The following is a 16,065-nucleotide window of genomic DNA, read 5'->3' as shown; positions in this document are numbered from 1 at the left end:
CTGTGTCTCTTGTAGTTTACTCTACCAGACGAGAAGACCTTGCATTCCTCTAATTTTCTGTTCACGGAAACAGGTTCTGGGATGGGTTGTGGAGTCATGGCATCCAATGCATTTACAACCTCCTGCGGCCTCTGAGTGAACTTCATTGCAAACTGCAGAGATTTCCCTGTGGACAATAGTGGCTGCAATTCAAGCTGGGGAGAGGAAGGTGGATTCTCACGCCACGCGATTACTGAGGCAGGAGGGGAGAATGGGAAAGTCTGAAAAGAAATTAGACTGTGAGAGGACAGGGATGGAGTTTGCTAACCAGCTGAGGAGTAAGTGGGCCGTGCTGGAAATTCTGATCCAGGAGTACAATCTATTGCAGAGAATGTGGAGAACCTGCTGAAGAACAAGAACTTCTGGATTCTGAGATTCCCCCGGGGCACTAATGGTGACGTTCGCAAGGTGACAATATCTCAGCTGGTGCTGGGGGGTAGGAGCAAAGCCTGACTCTGAGTTAAACATTAAAGAGGTGTTTAGCATGGGCGGAAAGAAGTTTTTGTGATTAACACACACAACTGAGAGTCATGAGATCTGGGTTCTATTTCTGCTTCTGCTAGAGACTTCCGGTGTGAGCTTGGGCAAGTCATTTATGTTACTGTAGTGCCTAGGAACCCCAGTCTAGGATCATGCCCCATTGTGCTGGCTGCTGTACAGAGAAGTAACAAAGAAAACAATTCCTGCCTCAGAGGGGTTGCAGTCTAGGTGATGGGCAGGATGCAAAGGTGGGTGGAACAGACAGCTGAGGGGATGAATGGACAATAAAGCAGAGTTTAGCCAAATCTAGGAAGAAAGTGAGGATCACATTTTTAAAAGCAGACTCTTATTATGGCTCCCTCAGTTCCTGGTTGCCCATCTTCAGACACGTAGGGCTGGCCTGGCTGTTTCCGCTCTGAGATCCTGGCTTCTGATATATAATGTTAGATACCCAGGAACTGAGGGCACACTGAATCTGCTACTGATAACTTGGAATTTTGCCTCTCTGGGTCTAAGATCCCTGTTTTAGTAGTGAGGGAAAATAGTACTTCTTCTTCGAGTGCTTGCTCATATCCATTCCATTAGGTGTGTGCGCGCCGCGTGCACGATCGTCGGAAGATTTTCTACCCTAGCAACACCGGCGGGTCGGCTGTGGAGCCCCCTAGAGTGGCGCCTTCATGGCGCTGAATATATACCCCAGCCGACCCGGCGCCCCCTCAGTTCCTTCTTACCGCCCCTGACGGTCGTTGGAACTGTGGAGCGCTGCTTAGCTGTTCTCCACTCTCCCTAGCTTTGTTGGTTATTAGCAGTTATAGTTATAGTGTTTATAGTTAAATAGTTAAATAGTTTTTAAAAAAGTTGTTATAGTTGTTCTAAGTAGCTCAGGGGATTAAGGGGGTCGTCTCCCCCTTTCTTCCCCGGCCGCGGGGCCGGGCTCATGCCCAACGCTCCCGGCTTCAAGCAGTGCGCCTCCTGCGCGAAGCCTATGCCCACGAGCGACCCGCACGACTCCTGTCTGAAGTGCCTGGGAGAGTCCCACCAAACAGATAAGTGCAAGATCTGTAAGGCCTTCAGACCAAGGACCAAGAAGGAGCGGGACTTTCGGCTCAGGCAACTCCTGATGGAGGCGGCACTTAGCCCGGACACTCCCTCTACGGGCCAGACCCCGGCGCCTAGCACCTCGGTGCGCAGTGCACCGGCAGCACCGGCTTTGACGACCACGCGAGTGGCGTCAGACAAGCCTCCCCGGCACCGGACCTCGTCGGCACCGCAAGCAGTGCCTCGGCGCCGATCATTATCCCCGGGGCATAAAAAAGCCCATAAAACGGGGACGTCCGTGCCGAAGACGCCAGCTCCCCCAGTGCCGGGGGTAGAGCCGCGTCCGCCGGTGGAGCAAAGGAAACAGGTGCCTCCAGCACCGTCGACTCCGGCACCGAAGCCGTTGAGTCCGGTGCAGATAGCGTCTCCACCGAGGCCGGCGGTGATACAGTGCCTACCGTCGACTCCAGAGACCTTCGCGGCGGCGAGAGACTTAATAGCTCTCACGGAGCCGGCACCGCCTCAACCACCGGCACCGACTGCACCGCTGACTCGCCCGGTCCAGTCGAGGGGGAAACCGGCCTTATTCATAGATTCTAGGACTGGAAGGGACCTCGAGAGGTCATCGAGTCCAGTCCCCTGCCCGCATGGCAGGACCAAATACTGCCTAGACCATCCCTAGTAGACATTTATCTAACCTACCCTTAAATATCTCCAGAGACGGAGATTCCACAACCTCCCTAGGCAATTTGTTCCAGTGTTTAACCACCCTGACAGTTAGGAACTTTTTCCTAATGTCCAATCTAGACCTCCCTTGCTGCAGTTTAAACCCATTGTTTCTGGTTCTATCCTTAGAGGCTAAGGTGAACAAGTTCTCTCCCTCCTCCTTATGACACCCTTTTATATACCTGAAAACTGCTATCATGTCCCCTCTCAGTCTTCTCTTTTCCAAACTAAACAAACCCAATTCTTTCAGCCTTCCTTCATAGGTCATGTTCTCAAGACCTTTAATCATTCTTGTTGCTCTTCTTTGGACCCTTTCCAGTTTCTCCACATCTTTTTTAAAATGCGGCGCCCAGAACTGGACACAATACTCCAGCTGAGGCCTAACCAGAGCAGAGTAGAGCGGAAGAATGACTTCTCGTGTCTTGCTCACAACACACCTGTTAATGCATCCCAGAATCATGTTTGCTTTGTTTGCAACAGCATCACACTGTTGACTCATATTTAGCTTGTGGTCCACTATAACCCCTAGATCCCTTTCTGCCGTACTCCTTCCTAGACAGTCTTTTCCCATTCTGTATGTGTGAAATTGATTTTTCCTTCCTAAGTGGAGCACTTTGCATTTGTCTTTGTTAAACTTCATCCTGTTTAACTCAGACCATTTCTCCAATTTGTCCAGATCATTTTGAATTATGACCCTGTCCTCCAAAGTAGTTGCAATCCCTCCCAGTTTGGTATCATCCGCAAACTTAATAAGCGTACTTTCTATGCCAATATCTAAGTCGTTGATGAAGATATTGAACAGAGCCGGTCCCAAAACAGACCCCTGCGGTACCCCACTCGTTACGCCTTTCCAGCAGGATTGGGAACCATTAATAACAACTCTCTGAGTACGATTATCCAGCCAGTTATGCACCCACCTTATAGTAGCCCCATCTAATTTGTATTTGCCTAGTTTATCGATAAGAATATCATGCGAGACCGTATCAAATGCCTTACTAAAGTCTAGGTATACCACATCCACCGCTTCACCCTTATCCACAAGGCTCGTTATCCTATCAAAGAAAGCTATCAGATTGGTTTGACATGATTTGTTCTTCACAAATCCATGCTGGCTATTCCCTATCACCTTACCACCTTCCAAGTGTTGGCAGACGATTTCCTTAATTACTTGCTCCATTATCTTCCCTGGCACAGAAGTTAAACTAACTGGTCTGTAGTTACCTGGGTTGTTTTTATTTCCCTTTTTATAGATGGGCACTATATTTGCCCTTTTCCAGTCTTCTGGAATCTCTCCCGTCTCCCATGACTTTCCAAAGATAATAGCTAGAGGCTCAGATACCTCCTCTATTAGCTCCTTGAGTATTCTAGGATGCATTTCATCAGGCCCGGGTGACTTGCAGGCATCTAACTTTTCTAAGTGATGTTTAACTTGTTCTTTTTTTATTTTATCCGCTAAACCTACCCCCTTCCCATTAGCATTCACTATGTTAGGCATTCCTTCAGACTTCTTGGTGAAGACCGAAACAAAGAAGTCATTAAGCATCTCTGCCATTTCCAAGTTTCCTGTTACTGTTTCTCCCTCTTCACTAAGCAGTGGGCCTACCCTGTCTTTGGTCTTCCTCTTGCTTCTAATGTATTGATAAAAAGTCTTCTTGTTTCCTTTTATTCCCGTAGCTAGTTTGAGCTCATTTTGTGCCTTTGCCTTTCTAATCTTGCCCCTGCATTCCTGTGTTGTTTGCCTATATTCATCCTTTGTAATCTGTCCTAGTTTCCATTTTTTATATGACTCCTTTTTATTTTTTAGATCGTGCAAGATCTCGTGGTTAAGCCAAGGTGGTCTTTTGCCACATTTTCTATCTTTCCTAACCAGTGGAATAGCTTGCTTTTGGGCCCTTAATAGTGTCCCTTTGAAAAACTGCCAACTCTCCTCAGTTGTTTTTCCCCTCAGTCTTGATTCCCATGGGACCTTACCTATCAGCTCTCTGAGCTTCCCAAAATCTGCCTTCCTGAAATCCATTGTCTCTATTTTGCTGTTCTCCCTTCTACCCTTCCTTAGAATTGCAAAGTCTATGATTTCATGATCACTTTCACCCAGGCTGCCTTCTACTTTCACATTCTCAACGAGTTCCTCCCTATTTGTTAAAATCAAGTCTAGAACAGCTTCCCCCCTAGTAGCTTTTTCAACCTTCTGAAATAAAAAGTTGTCTCCAATGCAGTCCAAGAATTTGTTGGATAGTCTGTTCCCCGCTGTGTTATTTTCCCAACATATATCCGGATAGTTGAAGTCCCCCATCACCACCAAATCTTGGGCTTTGGATGATTTTGTTAGTTGCTTGAAAAAAGCCTCATCCACCTCTTCCACCTGGTTAGGTGGCCTGTAGTAGATGCCTAGCATGACATCTCCCTTGTTTTTTGCCCCTTTAAGCCTAACCCAGAGACTCTCAACACTTCCGTCTCCTATGTCCATCTCTACCTCAGTCCAAGTGTGTACATTTTTAATATATAAGGCAACACCTCCTCCCTTTTTCCCCGGTCTATCCTTCCTGAGCAAGCTGTACCCATCCACACCAACATTCCAATCATGTGTATTATCCCACCAAGTTTCAGTGATGCCAACAATGTCATAGTTGTATTTATTTATTAGCACTTCCAGTTCTTCCTGCTTATTCCCCATACTTCTCGCATTTGTATATAGGCATCTAAGATACTGGTTTGATCTTTCCTCCCAGTTTTTTCCTGACTCTCCTTTCTCTCTGCCAATATAGCCCACACTCCCTCTTGTTTCCGACTCATTTCCCCGGTCTCCATGTTCCCCACTTACCTTGATGCGCCCTCCACAAGGACTGGAACCTCGGCACCGCTCCAGGTCCCGAAGCAGGTCCCCACGCCGCTCGCAGTCCCGGCACCGAATATCATCTCGGCACCGGTCGTACTCGCGGCCAAGATCTTCTTCGCGGCACCGCTCTACGTCTCGGCACCGATATGATCGTCGGCACCGATCAACGTCGAGACGTAGCTCTCGGCACCGCTACGGTCGACGCTCGACGTCGAGAGGCCGCTCCCGGCACCGGGCATACTCCAGGTCCTCGTCGAGGTCCAGATCCGACTCCCGGCACCGACGAGGTCATCGGCACCGGTCGCGGTCCCGGCACCGATCGCCGGCACCGCGTGGAGATAGAACATCCCCGGACCGGCACCGTGCGGCACCGCATCCCACGGGATTCGTCTCGACGCACTCGGCACCGCCATGGCCATCGAGATCGGTGTCCCGCTCCTCTGAGGAAGTATCGAGATCGGCATACCCCCCTCAGGGTCAAGCCGAGGAGCAGGACATAGGCCATTGGCAGGAGGTAGCAGAGGACCCTGCTCATGGCCCATCTCACTGGTCGTTCTGGACCCCGTGGGCGTACCATCAGGCGCAAGGGGCTCCAATTGCGTCGACCTCTCGCTCCGGTCACTCCGTCAGAGGGGCCCCGGAGTCCACCATCTCTCGGCCTCCGCCAGGGGGCATGGAGGCCTCTGGGTCCGCACCACCTGACACCCTGGACCCAGGCACAGGTGATGCTCCAGCCCAGGAACAGGGAGACCAGGACCAGCCCTTGGATCCTGTTCCACCGCAGGCATCTTCCTCTTCTTCTCCCGATGAGGCAGTGGCGGGCACATCGTGCACAGGCCCGCCTCCAATAGATCTTCGGGCTCACCAGGATCTTCTGCGCAGGATGGCCCGTAATATGGACCTGCAGGCGGAGGAGATAGTGGAGGTTCACGACCCGATCGTGAATATCCTTGGAGCGGATGCCCCATCGAGGGTAGCGTTACCCCTGATCCGCACGATTCAAATGAATGCGGATACGATATGGCAGACTCCTGCCTCTATCCCACCCACAGCGAGAGGGGTGGAAAGAAAATACTTTGTCCCGTCTAAGGACTATGGGTACTTGTATACCCACCCCCAACCGTGTTCACTGGTGGTGGAATCAGTGAACGCACGAGAGCGCCACGGCCAGCAGGCTGCAGCGCCTAAATCAAAAGAGGCTAAGCGGCTCGATTTGTTTGGCCGTAAGGTTTACTCAGCCGGAGGGCTACAACTTAGAGCAGCGAACCAGCAGGCGCTGCTGAGCCGCTACAGTTTCAACTCCTGGAACTCTATGGGGAAGTTTAAGGAGCTGATTCCCCAAGAGTCCAGGGAAGAGTTTGGAGCCATGGTAGAGGAGGGCAAGAAGGTGGCTCGGACCTCCTTGCAGGCCTCCTTGGACATAGCAGACTCAGCTGCGAGGACCCTGGCTTCGGGTATCGCTATGCGTAGGATCTCCTGGCTTCAGGTCTCGGGTTTGCCTCCGGAGCTGCAGCAAACCCTACAGGATCTCCCCTTTGAGGGACACGGATTGTTCTCAGACAAAACGGACTCTCGCCTGCAGAGCCTAAAGGACTCGAGAACAATCATGCGCTCCCTGGGGATGCATGTTGTGGGCCCTCAGCGCAGGCCATTTAGGCCGCAGCCTCAGCGCTTCTACCCCCCCCCACCTCGTCAGAGACAGGACTCGGCCAGGAGGCGAGGGCGAGGTGGTAGAAGAAGGTGGACCGGCCCTCAACCCGGCCAAAACCAGGGGCCACCTAGACCACCTTCAGGCCCCAGGCAGAACTTTTGAAGGTGCGGTCGAGGACGGCGCCCCAGTCATCCCCCAGGATCCAACCCCCTCCTTTCGGGATCGCCTCTCCCACTTCCACCGTGCTTGGTCCCTTATAACTTCGGACCGTTGGGTCCTCCGCACGGTGGAGAGGGGATACGCTATCCAATTTTCTTCTATCCCCCCCTCCCACCCCCCTTCCCCGTCCCTCTTCAGGGACCCTTCTCACGAGCTACTTCTTATTCAGGAGGTTTCTACGCTCCTGGCCATGGGGGCCATAGAGGAGGTTCCAGTAGAGTTAAGGGGCAGGGGATTTTATTCCCGTTACTTCCTGATCCCCAAGTCCAAAGGAGGTCTGCGGCCCATCTTGGACTTGCGCGGACTCAACAAATTCGTAGTAAAGTTGAAGTTCCGCATGGTCTCTTTGGGGGCCATTATCCCTTCCCTCGATCCTGGAGACTGGTTCGCCGCCCTCGACATGAAAGACGCATACTTTCACATCTCAATTTACCCACCTCACAGACGCTTCCTGCGATTCGTGGTAAACATGGTGCACTACCAATTTGCAGTCCTTCCCTTCGGCCTATCCTCGGCCCCAAGAGTGTTCACGAAATGTATGGCTGTCGTGGCAGCGTACCTTCGTCGGCAAGGGATACAGGTGTTCCCGTACCTAGACGACTGGCTGGTACGCGGTCGCACCAAGGAGCAAGTTCAAGCTCACGTCCACATAATAGTGCACACATTCAACGAGTTGGGCATCCTACTCAACAAGGACAAATCCACTCTAGAACCTACCCAGAGAATAGAATTCATAGGCGCAGTTCTAGACTCCAGACGTGCACAAGCCATCCTGCCAGACAACCGATTTGGCACCATCATGAGCCTCATTCAAGGGCTCCAGGCGTTCCCAACTACCACGGTGAGGTCGTGCCTTACCCTGCTGGGCCACATGGCTTCCTGCACGTACGTAACCAGGTATGCCAGACTTCGGCTTCGCCCACTTCAAACCTGGGTGTCTTCAATATACCGTCCACATCGGGACAGCCTGAACATGGTGGTCACGGTCCCGATCTCGGTCCTGACCTCCCTCACCTGGTGGCTAGATCACAATGTGGTCTGCGAGGGGATGCCATTTCACGCCCCACAACCCTCTCTGCACCTGGTCACAGACGCTTCATCTCTGGGTTGGGGCGCCCATCTCAACGAACACCATACCCAGGGCCTGTGGACTGCATCCCAGCTAGCCCTGCACATCAATGTTCGGGAACTGATGGCGGTGCGCCTGGCGTGCCAGGCATTTCTCAACCTCCTACGTGGCCGATGTGTGTTAGTTCTCATCGACAACACCACGGCCATGTTTTACATCAACAAGCAAGGAGGAGCACGTTCGTCAATCCTATGCCAAGAGGCCATTCGCCTGTGGGACTTCTGCATCGCCCACTCAATCCACCTCACGGCATCGTTCCTCCCTGGAGTCCAGAACACTCTAGCGGACCGACTCAGCAGGTCCTTCCAGACGCACGAGTGGTCTATCCGTCCGGACATCATACATTCCATCTTCCAGAGGTGGGGGTTTCCCCAGGTAGACCTGTTTGCATCCCGAGACAACAGGAAGTGCCATGTGTTCTGCTCCCTACAAGGTCGAGCTCCGGGCTCCCTCTCGGATGCGTTTCTCCTTCCCTGGAAAGACCACCTGTTTTACGCCTTCCCTCCGTTTCCTCTGGTCCACAAGGTACTGCTCAAATTGCGCAGAGACCAGGCACAGGTAATTCTGGTCGCTCCAGCGTGGCCGAGACAACATTGGTACACCACACTGTTGGAACTCTCGGTTCAGACACCGATCCCGCTTCCGTTGTATCCGGATCTCATCACGCAGGACCACGGCCGGCTGCGTCACCCCGACCTGCAATCACTCCACCTCACGGCGTGGCTGCTCCATGGTTCACCCAGGCAGAGCAGCAATGCTCGCACTCTGTCCAACAGATTCTGCTGAGCAGTAGGAAGCCCTCAACACGCACCACGTACCTGGCCAAGTGGAAGCGGTTCTCCTGTTGGTGCGAACAACGAGCCACGTCCCCGTTGCAGGCACCCATTCCTCTCATTTTGGAGTATCTCCTCTCCCTAAAACATCAGGGGTTGGCGATATCTTCAATTAGGGTTCACCTGGCCGCTATATCGGCCTTTCACCCAGGGGAACTCGCGTCCTCGGTATTCTCTAACCCGATGGTCGTTAGGTTCCTCAAGGGCTTAGACCGGATGTACCCACAACAACGTCAGCCCGTCCCGACGTGGGACCTCAACCTGGTTCTCTCCAAGCTCACAGGTCCTCCATTCGAGCCACTGGCCACCTGTTCACTTCTGTACCTATCCTGGAAGACAGCCTTCCTCGTAGCCATCACCTCAGCAAGGCGCGTTTCTGAACTCAGGGCGCTGACATCCGAGCCCCCTTATACAGTTTTCCATAAGGATAAAGTGCAGCTTCGTCCACATCCTGCCTTTCTCCCTAAGGTGGTTTCTCCTTTTCACATCAACCAGGACATCTTTCTCCCGGTCTTTCATCCCAAACCACATGCCACTCGCCAGGATCAACGCTTGCATTCCCTGGACGTACGAAGGGCCCTGGCCTTCTATATTGACCGCACAAAGCACTTTAGAAAGACGACGCAGCTCTTCGTTGCAGTGGCCGACCGAATGAAAGGCTCACCGGTCTCCTCACAGCGCCTATCCTCCTGGATTACGTCTTGCATCCGGACTTGCTATGACCTGGCAGGTGTCTCAGCACCGCACCTCACCGCTCACTCCACGAGGGCCCAAGCCTCCTCGACTGCTTTCCTGGCACATGTTCCGATACAGGACATTTGTAGAGCGGCGGTTTGGTCATCAGTCCACACGTTTACAGCTCACTATGCACTAGTGCAGCAGTCCAGGGACGATGCTGCCTTCGGATCAGCGGTTTTGCACACGGCAATGTCTCACTCCGACCCCACCACCTAAGTTGGGCTTGGGAGTCACCTAATGGAATGGATATGAGCAAGCACTCGAAGAAGAAAAGACGGTTACTCACCGTTGTAACTGTTGTTCTTCGAGATGTGTTGCTCATATCCATTCCAAACCCGCCCCCCGTCCCCACTGTCGGAGTAGCCGGCAAGAAGGAACTGAGGGGGCGCCGGGTCGGCTGGGGTATATATTCAGCGCCATGAAGGCGCCACTCTAGGGGGCTCCACAGCCGACCCGCCGGTGTTGCTAGGGTAGAAAATCTTCCGACGATCGTGCACGCGGCGCGCACACACCTAATGGAATGGATATGAGCAACACATCTCGAAGAACAACAGTTACAACGGTGAGTAACCGTCTTTTGCCTCCCTCTCTGGAGTGTTGTGCGGATGCGTTCATTGATGCTTATGAGGCACTCCTATGATCCCCAACACTGGATCATTTGGGCATTTCAAATATGTTTCAGAGCGGTAGCCGTGTTAGACTGTATCGGCAAAAAGAACAGGAGTACTTGTGGCACCTTAGAGACTAACAAATTTATTTGGGCATAAGCTTTCGTGGGCTAAAACCCACTTCATCGGATGCATGCAGTGGAAAATACCATAGGAAGATATATATACATGGAGAACATGAAACAATAGGTGTTGCCATACCAACGATAAGGAGACTAATCAAGGTGGGCTATTATCAGCAGGAGAAAAAAAAACGTTTGTAGTGATACCATTGTCAACTGTTTGAAATGGGCCATCCTGATTATCACTACAAAAGTTTTTTTTTCTCCTGTTGATAATAGCTCACCTTAATTGATTAGTCTCATTAGAGTTGGTATGGTAACACCCATTTTTTCATGTTCTCTGTGTGAATGTATCTTCCTACTGTATTTTCCACTGCATGCATCCGATGAAGTGGGTTTTAGCCCACAAAAGCTTATGTCCAAATAAATTTGTTAGTCTCTAAGGTGCCGCAAGTACTCCTCCTTCAAATATGTTTGTGTTTCAAGATACATGGCTATTCAGCTAATACATTTGATTCAGCAGTTTAATTGAACTGTTTAGTGAAGTTTAGTGAAATGTTGAATCTCTCAGTAATGAATTGAAGATGCAAAGGAATGTGAATTGCAAAACATAAACACATTGGCTGTAATTTGCACAACAATGATACTAGGGGAATGTGAGGAATGTTTGTATGAAGACTTTTATATTCTCCTCCTACTCTTCCTATTTAATAATAATGTAACTGAATAAGAAAGTGTGGCATGTGAATGCTCATGATTTCAGGTCCTGGTGACATTTGATGAAATCTTGCTCTATTTCTCCTGGGAGAAGTGGGATAATTTAGGAACTTTACAAGAACATGATGGAGAACTATGAATCTTCCATCCCTTTGGGTGAAGAGAACATTCCACTCCCTTATTAGAAGCTTGGTGATCGGTGACGTTCCTTGGTTGTCCCCAGTTCTAGCTTTTTTTCCTCTAGTTGCTGAGGGTTCTGGAGGGTCAAGGCTTAGAGATCTCTGAAATCAGCATTGTTCTGAATGTGCTGTTGGGAGCAGGACCGACCTCCTATCAGACATTTTACGTTTCTGTAGATTCCTTAGTAGCTTCTTTGCTTTGGATCACCCTTCCCCTCCAGTTTCACAAGCAGATTGCTCAATAATCATTTATAATTCCTTCCAGCTAGTATTTCAATGAATTGTATATTGTTCCATAAACAGATTCTACTATTTCCTAGTAGCCTACAGTGAGCAAGACTGGGGAGCCATGCGTCGAGGATCAGGGGGACTCTGAGGAGTGAGAGATCCCTGTACAGGTGAGTTACACAAAATACTGCAGTGAGAGGTTGGGGAAGAAAGGGAAACTTTGTATGGAGTGGGCGTTGAGAGAAAGGTAAAGGGCTGGAAAGGACAAAAGCAAAGCTCTCAGAAGTTCCCTTGCAAATTAGTTACTGAGAGGAGAGGATGGAAAGATAGTGACAGAGATTTTGGAAAAGGTGATAGGGTTCAGAGCAGATCTTAATCTAAAGGGAATAGAGAACAGGAAGTGAGTCAGGGTCTTGGAGAGGCAAAGAGTTCCATGGAGATAAGGTACCATAGTGTCTGTACCATCACATTCAGTACAACCATGGGGAGGGGGCGCACAGGCTGGAGGTGCATAATGAGTAGAAGACAGTGTGGGTGGCTGTACAGTTGCAGAGGTGGTGGAATGAGTGTGCTGAGAGCTCTGCAATGAGGAGGACAATCTTGAATTAACGTCAGAGATTGTAGCAGGAAGCCATTGAACATGACAAAGGATTAGACTGATACGGTATCTAATATCAGCCATGTCACAACCTAGCCTTCATTCTAATGGGAACAATATTGTGCCTGAAAATCGTGTTTGCACTGTTCTGCCTGCAATGAATTGTGGTGCAAATATGAGTAGTTAGATATGGCGTTATCTGATAGGTTGGTGGCTAGACCTCTGACTACTTTGATTTAGAGATAAATCTATAAAACTCTGGCCCACGGTCATGTTTCACAATCCCAGCCAATAGAACAGGCTAGCTCCAGAATTCAGGACCTCCCACAGATCAGAGTGGAGGGATTTTGGAAGATCATGAAACAGGGAAGTGCAGTATTCTAAACCAGGTCTGACTAGGAGATAAGTAAAGACTTTATCAGACTCTGAAGAAAGAATTTGGTAACGTTGCATTGGCTCCTCTGTGATAGCAGGATCTATGACGCTCCTCGTTTACACTTTTTAATTTCAAACCCTTTTGTTCATGTTAATCCTCACAGCATTCCCTGAACTGTTTCGTTTTACAGATTGGGACACTCAGGCAGGCTGGTTAAGTAACTTAACCATGGCAACAGAAGGAGGAGGTATCTGAGCAGCAATTAGAATTCAGAGTCACCCTTGTTGGTAACACAGCTCATTTAAGAAGGAAAGGTTAGTGTCATGATCCAGTCAGTGTGGGATGCAAATCCAGAGCAGTGAGAGGTTGCGTCACCGCCTGCCCTATAACTTTGGGCGCCTCACAATGGTTTGCTGCTGTGGCTCCCAACCTGTGCCGCTCCCAACCAGCCTACCAGCATGCAGGGCACACCCTGAATGTCTGTGTGGTAGACAGTCCTGGTTAAGCAGCTCTGACCCCAGCAGTGTAGTACAGCCTCATTCTGACTTCCATCAGCCTGGGTTACTACTTGCACCCTGAGATGCTCTCAGATCCAAGTTTTCCCAAAACCATGAGCTCTGCAATGTCCTGGACTGTTCTGATAAATAATACGGTTCATTTGTCCCTCTAAAGACACACAAACACACCACAGCTTATTAGCTTAACTGCAGTGAATATACCCTTCCCTTCAAACACAGCACTCAATTGGTTTATAGTAAAATAAAACAAACCGATTAATAATAGGACATAGGTTAAGCAATGCTAAGTAAAAGGAAAAAAAATTAGGAAGGGTTATAAGCAAAAGTGAAAACGCATCTAAAAGTCTAACACATAATTTAGCAAGATACAGGCTTTGTTCAAGATATTCTCTCACCAGTCATTCTTCTTCCCAGCCAGGGCTGACTTTCTCTCAGGACTTTTCACAAAAGCACAAGGGGCTGGTTTCCTTTGTCTTCCTAGGTGAAAGATCTTTGCCTAAGCAGGTTTCTCATCTAAATTCAGTTTCGGAGACTTCAACTCCCCCGGGTTGAAGGACCTGTCTTTCTAAGCTTGCAAGAGTTCTGGCCTCTTGTGTCTGTTTAGTGATGGATGCCTGAAGTGGTTTATCATCTGTCCTTGCTTGTATCTCCCAAAGTTCAATGATCTTGCTTCAGAAGGCAGGAAGCCCTCCTGGGTACTCAGCTTGACCTGTCCACCAGGCACTGAGCTCCTGCTGTCCTTCCCTGCCTCTGAGCTTCCCATCCCCGTGTATGTAAATAGGGCTTCCGTTGTTTTGATTCTACCATGCTTAATTTACACACGAGACAGGTAAATAGCTGCCCTCCCCCTGCTGTCTGCACAGGAACTATTCCTGCCTTTGTTGGACCACACACTTTAAAACATAAAATAAATGAGTATTCATAGGTCCTCCTATAATATTAATACATTTCACAATATAAATCACCAATGTGTTACAGGCATTCATGAAAGACCTTCCATGACACAAGACTATTGCATTCAATCAGTTGATTCAATTGCTCATTATCTGAGATTTAGACCCACCCACCCATCTTTATAGCTCAGATAAAGTTTCTCTTCCTGGCTGAGGTGTAGCCAAGCTGTCTCTTCCCCCAATTCATTAGCTTTGTTTACCTGGATGTAAATGCATCTCATTTATTTAATTTATCCTTACTGGAAGCATTAAAAATAAATGAATAAAACATAGATGTTATGTCTTTTCCTAATTTTAAGAGGAAAACATGCTTCTTATGCAGTTAGTACATTTATAAATAAAGTCTGGTAAACAAGCATGCAAAGCTTGAATGACAGAAGACTAAAGAAGAAGTGTTAACATTCATTTTTAGAAAAAAAAAATGTATGGAGTTCGTACTTTGCTAAATGAAGCTATCGCACAATTATTTAATGACTTTCTGACAGAGAAAGGAGAAGTGTTAATACATGTACAATCACATGCAATTTTCTCCGTTTTAGAGAAAAACAGGTTTAGATTTAAGTCCAGGTTTACTTGGTCCTGCCTCAGTGAAGGGGGCTGGACTGGATGACCTCTCAAGGTCCTTTCCAGCCCTACATTTCTATGGTTCTATGATTCTATAATTGTAATGCACTTCAAAATAAAATAATTAAATAATTTACAAAAACTTTAGTAATTATAGAATACAGATTTAATGCATATATATTAACACTACATTTTACAAAAAAATCTTTATACACAGTGCATTTCTAAATAAAACTTTAATGTCAGAGCAATACAGAAATGTTATTACATCATATATAGAATTATGCATTTTTAGAGAATTTTTTATGCATTTAGTGCATTTTTAAATAAGGTAATTAAATAATTGTACCTAGTCTTAAAGATGGTAATAAAGAAGTGATAGTACATACATATATGTATAATACATAGACAAGTATAATACATATATACACCAAATGTATACAGACAAATATTTTTATGCATTAAGTACGTTTCTAAATACTCATTAAATAATTGTACAAAGCCTTAATGATAGAGGAATAAAGGAGTGTTATATAAAATTGTGCATTTCTAGAGGAAAATATGTTTTTTATGCAGTTAGTACAATTCTAAATAAACAGTAAACAGCTGTACAAAGTCTTAACGACAGAAGAATAAAGGAGAAGTGTTAAGATGCATTCTTAGAGAAAAATATTTTTTTCTGGAATTAGTATTTTTCTAAATAAAATCTATTAAATAATTGTAGAAAAGGTTACTAGAAAAGAATAAAGCAGAAGTGTTACTTAATACATATATATAATGCATTTTGAGAGGAAAATATTTTATATGCAGTTAGTACATTTCCAAAGAAAGTCATTAAACAATCTTGTAAAGGCTTAATGACCGAGAAAGGAGACCTTAATACATATACATGCATTTTTCTCATTTTTAGAAAAAAAAAATCTTGATATGCATTTAGTGCATTTCTAAACAAAGCCTTAAGGTCAGAGGAATAAAGAAGTATTAATACTGACATATAATCATGCATTTTTAAGGGAAAAGATTTCATATGGTGTTAGTACAGTTCCAAATAAAGTTCATTAAACAACTGCACAAGGGTTGCAAAGTATTAATGACCGAGAAAATATAACGTGTGTGTGTATAGTTATATTTTCTCTTTGTCGTTAATTATTTATATATATATATATATATATATACACATATACACACATACACACATATATGGTATAACTAGAGAATTAATTATATTGTACAGGATATAGTTGTTCTCCAGCTTCCCTTCAGAGATGACCAAGACAGTTTTAAAATAACACAACAAGGAAAAAGGCCGAGAGAAGAGAAAAACTTCCCCCACCTCCTCTCGCCTCTCCAGATTGGCATGAGACAAATGGCAGAAACCCCTGTTCTGGGACCTTGGGACAAAACACATCTCATAGGCTCAGCCTATCAGAAGGTATTCTTGAACTATGGGACCTTTTGCAGAATCACACCTCATCGAAAATTAAATTGCATCACATCTTCCTGAGCCAGTCGT

The sequence above is a fragment of the Malaclemys terrapin genome, chromosome 2 (assembly GCF_027887155.1).
Source record: "Malaclemys terrapin pileata isolate rMalTer1 chromosome 2, rMalTer1.hap1, whole genome shotgun sequence".
Classification (NCBI taxonomy): Eukaryota; Metazoa; Chordata; order Testudines; family Emydidae; genus Malaclemys; species Malaclemys terrapin.
Note: the sequence above shows the minus strand (reverse complement) of the source record.